This window comes from Canis lupus, chromosome 9, assembly GCF_048164855.1.
Source record: "Canis lupus baileyi chromosome 9, mCanLup2.hap1, whole genome shotgun sequence".
Classification (NCBI taxonomy): domain Eukaryota; kingdom Metazoa; phylum Chordata; class Mammalia; order Carnivora; family Canidae; genus Canis; species Canis lupus.
The window spans coordinates 51,282,112-51,294,414 of NC_132846.1; the positions used below are offsets into that span (position 1 = coordinate 51,282,112).

The following is a 12,303-nucleotide window of genomic DNA, read 5'->3' on the forward strand; positions in this document are numbered from 1 at the left end:
TGGGATCGAGCTCCAAGTTGAGCTCAGCGCCGCGTGAGTCTGCTTGGGATTCTCTCTCCTTCTGCCCTTCCCTGTATCTCTCTCTCTCTCAAATAAATAAATAAATCTTTAGGGATGCCTGGGTGGCTCAGCAGTTTAGCACAGCCTTCGGCCCGGGGCTTGATCCTGAAGACCCAGGGTCGAGTCTCACGTCAGGCTCCGTGCATGGAGCCTGCTTCTCCCTCTGCCTGTGTCTCTGCCTCTCTCTGTGTGTCTCTCATGAATAAGTAAATATTTTTTTTTAAAAAGAACGTAAAGACTGCTAACTCTGGGAAACGAACTAGGGGTGGTAGAAGGGGAGGAGGGCGGGGGGTGGGAGTGAATGGGTGACGGGCACTGGGGGTTATTCTGTATGCTAGTAAATTGAACACCAATAAAAAATAAATTAAAAATAAAAAAATTAAAAAAAAAAAGATCTTTGGATGCAAGGGTCACTTGCTGAGGCTTCCAAGTGGCAAGTGCCCCCATGTCCCCAGTTTCTGTTGTAAGGACAGGTGGAGACTCAGAGGTCAGCCTGGGAGATCAAAAAGGTAGGTTTGGTCTTTGGTAAGTCCTCCTCAGATGCCTTCCACTCCCAGTTTCACTATTTGGTAGAATTGGTAGAATTTTGAATGTAGTGGGGAGGAACAGAGAAAAAACTAGAAAGCTCAACTTCTGCTACCAGGCCTGGAAGCCCCACGGTGGTGGCCCGAGCTGGTGGTTAGCCCCTGTTTGTCATTTTGCAAATCTGGTCTACCCACCTCCGGTGAAAACTCCCAGCCTCACCCCAGGGGGCAATGACTAATTACAAAACCCAGGTTCTGTCTACGCAGTCTGCTCATCTCCCCGCCCACAGCGCCCCCTCCCATCCCGACCCCGCGCCAGCCCAGCCTGACTCCCTCGCCGGACTGGGTTCAGTGAACTCTTGGCCTGGCCCCTCCTCCCCAGGCTGGGCCCTCTGGGGCTCCCTCCTCTCCAGTCAGCTTCACTTTCACTTTTCAGCCACTCTCACTTCTCTGTCAGCTCCTTACCCCGGAGCTCAGCGCCCTGGCCTGTCCTCAAGGTGAGGGCCATTGCCGAAGCCCTGGGCGGCACCCCATTAGTCAGGTCTTGACTCAGCGGTAGTCAACAGATATTTATGCAATGTATTCTCTTCCAGGCTTCAAGTTGCAGCGATAACAACACGCGCGAGGGCCCTGCACACATGGTTCTAGAAGCCTGAGTGATACCGAAGTGCAATCAAGCAATTAAAAACAGTAGACCAACCCTCTGCGGCCAGATGCATGTGCTAGAGAGGCGCATAGCGAGGGACAGCCTGGCAGCTGGGGAGGGCTCCCTGGGCGAGAACAGAAGCCTCTACTGAGGCCTGAAGGCTGACCTGGGGTTGGCTGTTCACCAGAAGGAAGGGAAGAGCCTTCTCAGGCCTGTGAGTGGTGCCCTGTTGGGGGAGGCTGGCTGGAGCCCACCGCGGTGGGGGGAGGGGGGATTGGCCCAAGGAGCTGGGGTCTCGAAGGTAGAAGGAACCAACTCTAAAAAGACCTTAACAACCTGCTAAGCCCTTTGGACTCTGTCCTGCGGTGATGGGGTGCCATGGAAGGGTCTGAAGCCAGAGCAACATAATGCACAGAATGAGAGGCAGCTGGTGGCTCAGTCGATAGAACATCTGCTTTCAGGCAGATGGTGATCCCAGGATCCAGGGATCAAGCCCCACATCAGGCTTTGCTCAGTAGGAAGCCTGCTTCTCCCTCTCCCTCTGCATGTTGCTCCCCCTGCTTGTGCTTTCTTGCTCTCTCTCTCTCAAGTAAATAAATAATATTTTAAAAAGATTTTATTTATTTATTCATGAGAGACACACAGAGAGAGAGAGAGGCAGAGACACAGGCAGAGGGAGAAGCAGGCTCCATGCAGGGAGCCTGACGTGGGACTCGATCCGGGTCTCCAGGATCACACGCTGGGCTGAAGGCGGTGCTAAACCGCTGAGCCACCAGGGCTGCCCAAATAAAATCTTAAAAAAAAAAGAAAAAGCAAAAACAAAAAACCTCACAGAACAGAGTTGAAGGGCAAGACCAGGCCCAGAGAGGTCAGTCAGTGGTATCTCTGCATGAGCGGTGGCTCTCTGTTCCCTGCAGGAGGAAGACTTTGGAGGTATGCGAGGTGCAGGACAGAGAAGACGAGGTCCTTCTGAGACAGGTTGAATGCCAGGTGTCTGTGGGGTGCTAGGCCACTGCTCACAGTACTCTGGGCCCCTGACCAGGGGCTGGGTGGAGTTCTAGATGAGTGGCCTCCTACACCCAGAGCTAATAGAAGGTGAGGTGAGCTGTACAGTAGGAAGACAGGGCGTCCTGCAGTAGGAAGCCCCTGGCAGAGAAGGAGCAGAAAAAAAGCTACAAGAAAGGGAACCCAATGCTTCAAGGAGCGTGTGGTCAATGGGGTGGCTGCCAGGTGTGGCGAGACCAGAAGAGCTTCCAAGAGACAGAGCAAAAGGAGGACATTTGTGAGCCACGGCAGGAGTAGTCTTGGTGGTAGCCGAGGGACAGTGACAAAGAACAGTCTGGCTTTGAGGCTGGGGGGGTAAGAAGCAAAGAGAAGAGCCACCTGAGGCCAGGCCAGCTCAAAACAGTCCTCGAGGCCCCAAATAGCCTCTTCCCTTTTCAGCCTAGTATTATTTACATGTCTTTACATTTTTTAAAAGATCATTTCTTTTGGCCAACAGACATATGAAGAGATGTTCAACATCACTCATCCTCAGGGAACGCAAATCAAAACTGTAATAAGCCATCACCTCGGGATCCCTGGGTGGCTCAGCAGTTTAGCGCCTGCCTTCGGCCCAGGGTGTGATCCTGGAGGCCTGGGATCGAGTCCAGCTTTGGGCTCCCTGCAGGGAGCCCGCTTCTCCCTCTGCCTGTGTCTCTGCCTCTCTCTGTGTGTCTCTCATGAATGAATAAATAAAATCTTAAAAAAAAAAAGTGGTATACACATACACACACAATGGAATATTACTCAACCATAAAAAAGAATAAAATCTTGACATTTGCCACAACATGGATGGAGCTAGAGAGTTTTATGCTAAGCACAATAAGTCAGAGAAAGACAAATACCATATGATTTTACTCGTATGTGAGGTTTAAGAAACAGTAAAGAAAAAAAAAAAGAAAGAAAGACAAACCAGAAACAGACTCTAACGCTAAGAACAAACTGATAGTTACTAGGGGGAGGTGGGGAGGAGATGGGTGACATAAGGGCTGGGGATTAAAGAGTATGCATATGATGAAAAAAATAAAATAAAATGATTTTTAAAAACAAAATTTACAGGAGAGAGAGAAAGAGATTATTTCTTCTTTTGTGCCCAAACCTGCTGCCCTATAAATCAATTCTACTTACTGTTATGCTGCTCCTCCTGGAGGCAACACACAATATGACCAGTGCCCCCACTCCCCTTCAAGAGCCAGTCCAGGTGTGCCCTGCCTCCTCCTCTCCCCCAGTCTCCTCTCCCCAGATTAAAGCTCCCATTTCTTTCCATTCTTTCCCCTCTCTTCACGGGCCCATTTCTCCCTCAGTGGCTCTCCTCTGACCACAATCCAGTTTGTTGGCTTCTAGAGACATGTCAAGATCTGAATCCTGACCACCTGCGTGTGTTCTGCTGACATGCAGGGTGAGAACATTACCTTCCTCTTTCTAGATGCCGTTTCTGCCAAAGCAAGCTGCCTCTCCCATAGCCACACTGCCCTTAATCATGGAACTAACTCTCAAACTGGAAGAGAAGTGAGATTCTTAACATCTTAATTTTTTTTTTTATTCATGAGAGACACAGAGACAGAGAGGCAGAGACATAGGCAGAGGGAGGAGCAGGCTCCCTGCAGGGAGGCCAAAGCAGGACTCGATCCCAGGACCCCAGGATCATGACCGGAGCCAAAGGCAGATGTTCAACCACTGAGCCACCCAGGTGGCCTTTAACACCTTAATTTTTTTTTTTAACACCTTAATTTTTAAAAAATCCTAATTTTGCAGAATAAGAACCTGAGGACAGCCAAGGCCACAGGGTTAGTTAGTGACCTGCAGAGGAACAGGCACAGCCCCAGGCCCCTGCGGTGGGCGCGGCCAGCAGGGCCCACGTAAGCTCACAGCCAGACTGTGCTGGCTGCAGCAGTGGCAAAGTGCATGGGAAAGCAAAAAGCAAGAGTCCGAGGGCTGCCAGTGGGAGCATATACTGCTAGAAGCATTTTGGAGGGTATCCAAGAGAATTCCATCCTACAAAAATATAGGGCTCTTTGCAGATCAATGTTTGAGGATGCTGTACCAGAGACAACTAATTATCCCATACTAGATGTTTCTCTGCCTCTTCTTGTAGCAGTAGAACCCCTACTTCTCGTGGGGGCGCACACCTACCACTGTAGAGATTATATTTCCCAGACTCTCTCAAGCCAGGTGTGGCCACGTGGCCAAGTTCTGGCTGGTGGGTGTGAGCAAAGGTGATGTGCAACTTCTGGGGTATATACACTTAGAGGTAAGGGGCCTTCTGTCCTGTCCCCCGCCACCACCTTCCAATGGTGGGATCTGGACCTAGACGAGATGGTGCTGAGTCTCTTTGACCACGTAGACAAAGACAGAAGACGGAAGGGATCTGCACCCCTGACAGAGCAGAGGCACCCTGGCAACCCAGTACTGCTTACACCCCTACGGACAACCTGAGAGATCTCTTCTATCTTGTTTAAGCACCTGTTACTGTGGTCCTTTTTTTTTTTTTTTTTAAGATTTTATTTATTTATTCAGGAAAGACACACATAGAGAGGCAGAGACATGGGCAAAGGGAGAATCAGGCTCCATGCAGGGAGCCCAATGTGGGACTCGATCCTGGGACTCTAGGATCACACCCTGAGCTGAAGGCAGACACTCAACTGCTGAGCCACCCAGCTGCCCCGTGGGTCCTTATTAAAGCAACCGAACTGTTTATCCTAGCTAGCCCAGGTAGCACATTGTTTATAGGTTGTTTTATTTTTATTTTGTTTGTTTGTTGTTCTTAGTTTATTAATCTTCTCATGAAATATCTGCCCAATCACCACAAAGTCACTGTACAATCTTTATCCTTCTGTTGTCCAATGTCCAGCTCCCTTGTCGCCAGTGCCAACAGTGACTTTTGCAACCCTACCCTTGACTTTCTTTATTCTGTTCTTGCATTCCTTTCGCTGATTCCTTGAGGTCTTTTTCTTCTCATGCAGGCCATGTCTTGCAAGTCTATGTTTGGGTTCATTTTTCTTTGCATAATCCAAGGAATCATAAATCGTGCCAAAGCCAGTTGTCTTGCACCACCAAAATGGGTTCTGTATCCAAATACAAAAATGACATCTGGTGTGGTCTTGTACATTTTGGCTAGTTTTTCCCTAATTCCTGTCTTAGGTACTATTGCCTTTCCAGAGTGAAGAACATCAATGAGCGTTTGTTTCTGCTGCAGTAGACGGTTGGTCATGGACTTCCTGATCTGGAGAGTTACTGTGTCGTTCATGATGGCAGGCAGGCTTCAAGCAGCCAGGGAGAAATAGCTATTTTTCTTTTTTAAAGATTTTATTTTTGAGTAATCTCTACATCCAACGTGAGGCTCGAACTTATAACCCTGAGATCAAGAATCGCATGCTCCACTGATTGAGCCAGCCAGGAGTCCCCAGGTTGTTCTGTTTTTAATGGAAACACCACAATATCCATCAAGAACAGAATGAGAAAAGAAGCCATGCTGGCTGTGTACTCTTGAGTACGTGAAGTTATTACAAAAAGAGTGAAATAGATGTGTTATGTACACTGACTTGGAACAATGTCCCTGATATAATATTAAAATGAAAAAGGCAAGTGACAGGACAGTGAAGAAGATACTGGTTTGCTGGGTTTCCTGGAACCAGTCATTTCCTTCCTCCCCTGTAGAGGCTACAGAGAACACGTTCGCCCTTGCCTTAGACAGAGTGGTGCTGTGAGGGAGGAGGCCCCAAACCATGGCAGCCTTTTTGTGCCAGGTGGGAAGATCCTAGAGCTGGTAAAGGGGGGAGAGGAGCAAACACAGTGGAGCCTAAAGAGAAAGGCCACACCTCCAAAGACAGAGAACAGAGAACCAGGTCTGTGAGGACACCGAGTGGCTGCCTCAAGTCCAGACTTGTCCAGTACCTGAATCTTCAGACTCCATTTGCTTGGGGGGTTTAGTCAATTTTAGCTAGGTTTCCTTTCACTTCAAAAAGAAGACTCTTTAGAAGGCTGAGGGTATTTGTTATAGCTTCATTTATAAGCAACATATTAGAAAATCTAAATTCCCCTTTTTAAAAAAAGGATTACAGAAGTAATGGTACTTCTAACCATGCAATGCTATGCAGCCAAAATTTTCTCAAAAAATAACTCTATCTGTGGTGATATGAAAAGATACACCCAAGATAGATCATTAAATGAAAAAAAGAAGTGCAGAAGATTATGTAAAGTACGCCACCATTTGTGTGAGGAAAAATAATGCATAAACTTACATGTTTATACAAGTGCTTGAAATATCTCTTGAAGGATACTCAAGAAGTTGATAACACTGGGGACCTGTCTAGCTAGGAAACTGAGAAGGATGCTTATTTTGCACTGTACACCCTTTTTTCCTTTTTAAATTTCATACCATGTGCATGTAATGCCTGTTCAAAAAATAAAGTCGCTTAAAAAAAATTCTTTTTTAAAGGGGGGGAAAAAAAAACCACGCCACCTCCTAAATGATAGAGTAGGCACACGGGAATATTTATAACTGTCACACGCACCCACATGCACACACAAGTTGTGTGTCTACATGTTCCAAAAAGTCTGGAAGGATATGCACCAAAGTGGCCACAGCGGTTTCCGCAGGGACAGGAGCTGGAGCGTGTGTGCAGGCAGCCGGGAATGATTTACCAGCTGAAAGGTCACTCCACGCTGACATTTCTTGCAGGCGCTGTTCTTAATGTTAGAAACTTCAAGTCGTTTCATCCTTACCCTAGCAGCTTTGGAAGAGCAGCTCCATCACCCTAAATTAACAGGTGGTGGGACACCTGGGTGGCTCAGTGGTTGAGCTTCTGCCTTCGGCTCAGGACATGATCCCAGGGGTCCTTGGGATGGAGTCCCATATTGGGCTACCCACAGGGAGCCTGCTTCTTCTCCCTCTGCCTATGTCTCTGCCTCTCTCTCGAATAAATAAATATTAAAAACAAACGAACAAACCAAACAAAAAACCAGGTGGCAGTGTCAAGGGCCCAAAGGGGTTCGCTCACCTGCTCAGAAACCTGTGGTTCTCCAGCAAGCCTGGGGCTGGTGAGCGGCGGGGCCAGTTAAACACCTCCCTCTGGGGCACTAACCCTGCCCTGCCGGCTCCTAGGTGGGGCTGCAGGGGCCCCAGGGCCATGCACCGACGTGTGGAAATCCCTCCCAGCCCTCTCATCCCTGAACTCCTTCCTATGCCACCACTGAAAGCGTGGCGACCCTCACCCATGTCTTCCTTCTCTCCTTTTGCATGTGGCAGCCAGAAATCACCCCCAGTCCCCCACTTTATCTCAGCTGGAAAATAGGAACCTGGAGGCCATTGGGGCCCCCACCCCACTGCCTCATGCTTAAGCTCTGCTCACATGCCCCATGGATCTTGGGAAATGTAAGGTGAACGGTTAGTAAGGTCTAGTGCTGATGAGGTTAGGAGGAAGAGGGTGCTCTTGTGGGGAGGATGGTGCTTTGGGGCGGACAGTTGTAGACAAACCGACCCGTTAAGGAATGTGCATACTCTCAGAACGAACCGTTCCACTTTTAGGACGATATCCTACAGAAATACTTGAACAAGTGTGCTGTCGGCAGGCAGCATTCCCGTAATAGTTATGGGCTGTGAAATTCTATGCAGCTGTCAAAAGGAATAAAGTAGCTCTGACTTATGAACAGGCACAGAGGATGCCCATGGTGCTGTGTAAAAGACAAGCTGTAAAGCAAGATGGAAAGTGTAACCCAAGTTTAAAGAAAAAACAACAACAAAATAGACACAATGTGGAAACATGTATATATAGAAAATGGTCTGAAAGGATGTACACCAAAATGATAATACTGGGAAGCAGAATTAGGGAGGACATGGGAGAGAGGGAGAACTTTTCATTTTTTATCTGTATATTTCAATATTATCCATATTTTTATAAGAATATTTCATTTTGGGAACACCTGGGTGGCTCAGTCAGTTAAGCATCTGCCTTTGGCTCAGATCACGATCCCAGGGTCCTGGGATCCAGCCCCACATCGAGATCCCTGCTCAGTGGAGAACTTGCTTCTCCCTCTCCCTCTGCTGCTCCCCCTGCTTGTGCTCTCTTTCTCTGTCAAATAAATAAATAAACAAACAAACAAACAAACAAACAAATACATACATAAATAAAATAATATTTCAGTTTTGTAATTACACTTAAAAACTTAGTAACGGGGCAGCCCCAGTGGCTTAGCGGTTTGGCGCCGCCTTTGGCCCAGGGGTGTGATCCTGGAGACCCAGGATCGAGTCCCACATCAGGTTCCCTGCATGGAGCCTGCTTCTCCCTCTGCCTGTGTCTCTGCCTCTTTCTCTCTCTCTCTCTGTGTTGTCTCTCATGAATAAATAAATAAAATCTTTTTAAAAAAACCAACTTAGTAACAGGGATACCTGGGTAGCTCAGCAATTGAGCGTCTGCCTTTGGCTCAGGGTGTGATCCCGGGTCCGGGGATCAAGTCCCTTCTTGGGCTCTTTTCGAGGAGCCTGCTTCTCTGTGTCTCTGCCTCTCTGTGTGTCTCTCATGAATAATCTTTAAAAAACAAACAAGAAAAAACAAACAAACAAACTTAGTAACAATACATGAACTTTTCATGGTCCAAGTAACAGCTTACCTACTGACCCTACTCCCTTATCTGTCCATCCTGTCCATACAGTCTTCTCTGTTCCTTCTACCATTTGCTATCTTTGGGCCTCAGACCCCTGAGCTGGCTGCAAGACCCCAGAGCCACATCCAAACCATACTCACTAATCCCTCCTTAATCTCGGCTCCCCAGCAGCTCAAACCAGCTGCTGTCTCCTGTGGGAGGTGGGCAGGAGTTCCCTTGGTTGACGACCATCATAAAAAGAGGAGCAGAAAAAAAAAAAAAAAAAAAAAAGAAGAGCAGCTGTGGCCCTATGGAGGCTCAGAGCTCCAGGACATGGGGCCCAGCTTCTCCCTAGACAGCATATTTCTTCCTCTCCTCCCTGACACACACAGTGTTATCAAAGCTTTTTCTAAAGATTGTGTGGGACTCAGAGATGGTTTTGACCAATGCTCTCACCTGGCAAGTGAGGACGCTGCATCCAGGCCAAGCCTTTGTCATCTGCTTCTCTCCAAGTGGGGAGAATATTCAGAGACGGAAGACTCACTTTGTTAACTGCTCAGTAAAGGGATTGCATCAGACAAGCAGCTGTCTACACCCATGGTTCTCAGGCATGATGGCACACTGGAATCACCGCAGCAGATTTGTGGACAGCTAACATCTAGATAGTACCCGCAGAGGTTCTTTTTTTATTTTCACTGGAAGGTAGCCTGAACACTGGGATTCCGTTACTCCCCGGGTGTTTCCAATGAACAGCATAAATGAGAACCACTGGTTACTGTGTTGTGATGTGTGTGTGTGTACACCTAATATGTGCATATATAACCCATGGGTGGGAACCCCCCACCCCCCACACACACACAATATGCAAAACTGGATTTCCCAATTTGCAAAGTAACGTGTACTGCTGAGGTGACCCGAAAAGCAAGCCACCCCTCCAAAAGTGTCATATTTAAAAAATGAAAAGGTTGTCATAGGGAAAATCAGAATCTTTATTGGGTGTTTTTTGTTTGTTTTTTGTTTTTTGTTTGCTTATTTTCTGATGTGGTTTTTCTTCTATTACATGTGGAGGGAAGGGGCCTCACAATCCTTTCCAAGCTGAGCCCTGATCTGGCCCCACACATCCACAAAGAGGACTGTTTGCCCAGAATGGTGCTCAGGTTTTGTGGTAGAAGCATCCAGGAGAACAGTGCTCCCATATCTGCGGGTGGCCCCATGCATTTTGGGTTTTGGCCTCAGGGCAAGGTGCACATATGTATGACTTGTACGTGTCGGCCTGCCTGAAGCAGATGAGAGTCGGCCAACCTCCAGGTCATTTCCAAATCTAAGTTTGTGAGTCAGGTATACAAAGCGAGTCTAGAGGAAGACCTTGCGAAAGTCCTATGAGGAATTGATTAGTTGATTTTGATCTGAGCAATCACGGAAGGCTTCCTGGAAGAGATAACATTTGAACTCTGCTTTTAAAGATGAGGATTGGGCAGCCCGGGTGGCTCAGCGGTTTAGTACCACCTTCGGCTCAGGGCGTGGTCCTGGAGACCCAGGATCGAGTCCCACATCAGGCTCCCTGTATGGGGCCTGCTTCTCCCTCTGCCTGTGTCTCTGCCTCTCCCTCCCTCTCTCTATGTCTCTCATGAATAAATGAATAAACTTTTTTTTTTTTAAGATTTTATTTATTTATTCATGATAGTCACACACAGAGAGAGAGAGAGGGGCAGAGACATAGGCAGAGGGAGAAGCAGGCTCCATGCAGAGAGCTCGACGTGGGATTCGATCCCGGGTCTCCAGGATCGCGCCCTGGGCCAAAGGCAGGCGCTAAACCGCTGCGCCACCCAGGGATCCCTTTTTTTTTTTTTTTAAAGATGAGGGCAGCCTGGGTGGCTCAGCGGTTTAGTACCACCTTCAGCTCAGGGTATGATCCTGGAGACCCAGGATCGAGTCCCACGTCAGGCTCCCTGTATGGGGCCTGCTTCTCCCTCTGCCTGTGTCTCTGCCTCTCTCTCTCTCCCTCTCTCTGTGTCTTTCATGAATAAATAAATAAAAATCTTTAAAAAAAAAAAAAAAGATGAGCAGGATTTAAGAAGGAAAGGAGACAAAGAAGGTAGGGCTGCTAGGGCTGTCCCGTTCCTTCTCTCCACCTTCTCCTCCTTGACCTCAGAGAACCAGGCTGTGACTCAGGAGCCTTCTGCAGCCTGAGGGCTCTGGAGTGGCCAGGAAAGAAGGCAGAGGATCCCTCCCTCTCACCTCCCACACCTATTTCACCTCCCAGTGTGACTATCTGCCCCATAGCTGAGCATGTATAACAGGACCAGGTGGGCTCAGCCCTGGTCTCCTCTGGCCTGGTTTATTTGTTTTTTTTTTTTAAGGATTTTATTTATTTATAAGGCATTTATTAAAAAATATTTTTTTATTTATAATAAAAAATTATTTTATATACAGGCAGGGGGAGAAGCAGGATCCATCCCAAGTCTCCAGGATCACGCCCTGAGCCGAAGGTGGCGCTAAACCACTGAGCCACCCGGGCTGCCCCTCTGGCCTGGTTTAGACCCTCCAAGTCCTTCAGAAGCATCAGAGCCTCAGAGCTCCAAGTCAGAGCGGGGAGAAACGCCCTCAGGCCTTCCTTGTAGGCCTTGGGGCCAGAATCTCAACCTGCCGCAGAAAGACCTGGAGAGCTTTAAAATAGCCAGGGGCCAGGACCCCAGCCACACCTGCAGCATCGGACTGTCCTGAGGTGGGGTAGGTGCTTCCTGAAGGTCCTTCCAGGGCTGCTGATGGCCTGCCAGGACTGAGAGCTGTGGCCAGTGCCAAATGGTAGGGGAGAGAGGATAGGAGACAAGATGGAAGGGATGGGGTGGGAGGGACAGCTGCCCAGGGGAAAAGCTCAGAGGCGCTGAGACAGGTGGAGTACAGGACCCAGCAGGGAGGTGCTCTAGGGAAAACAAATGCGCAGCGGGCAGCCCCTGAATTCTGCTTCTGTTTCCCAGGCTCTCAGGGCAGGACCAGGGACAACTGCTCACCACCAACCAAAGGAGAAAGACACAAAGGCCCCCAAAGAGAGCCTCCTCCTTTCTATAGTTGGTGGTCCCGTGAGAGCAAACACGATGTCCTTTGGTCACTACCGTCTCCCCAGTGCCTGGCACGTAGTAGATGTTCAGTAAATACCAGTCAAATGAACTGGTGGATGAATTTGTAACCCCAGCCCTTTACCTGTGTCAGGACTGTCACGGTTTTCTCAGTCTGTGGGTTTCCTGAACAGAAACAGGAGTGAAACAGTGGAGCTGAGAACTTTGGGAAAGCAGGATGGTGTTTGGCTTGGGTTCCCTCTCCATCCTCCCACTGACTCTGCTTCTTTAGTGTTTTGCATTCAGGATGTCAGTGGTGAAGAGCAGTTGGCTGCCCACTGCTGCCCTTCCAAACCAGCAGGCTGGAGGCTGGAGGAGAAGGGGAGAGGAGGGC

The 12,303-nt window shown here is 48.5% G+C and overlaps 1 long non-coding RNA gene and 1 pseudogene across 1 annotated transcript; one reads left to right on the top strand and one right to left on the bottom strand.

Moving 5' to 3' along the window:
• The first annotated feature begins 955 nt into the window (after positions 1 to 955).
• On the top strand, positions 956 to 3,213 carry LOC140639450 (uncharacterized). Its single transcript, XR_012036164.1, has 3 exons — positions 956 to 1,081; positions 1,178 to 1,444; positions 2,732 to 3,213. It is a non-coding gene; the product is annotated as an uncharacterized lncRNA (long non-coding RNA).
• Positions 3,214 to 5,096: 1,883 nt separating this feature from the next.
• Positions 5,097 to 5,518, bottom strand: LOC140639499 (small ribosomal subunit protein eS24 pseudogene; annotated as a pseudogene).
• Positions 5,519 to 12,303: the final 6,785 nt, after the last annotated feature.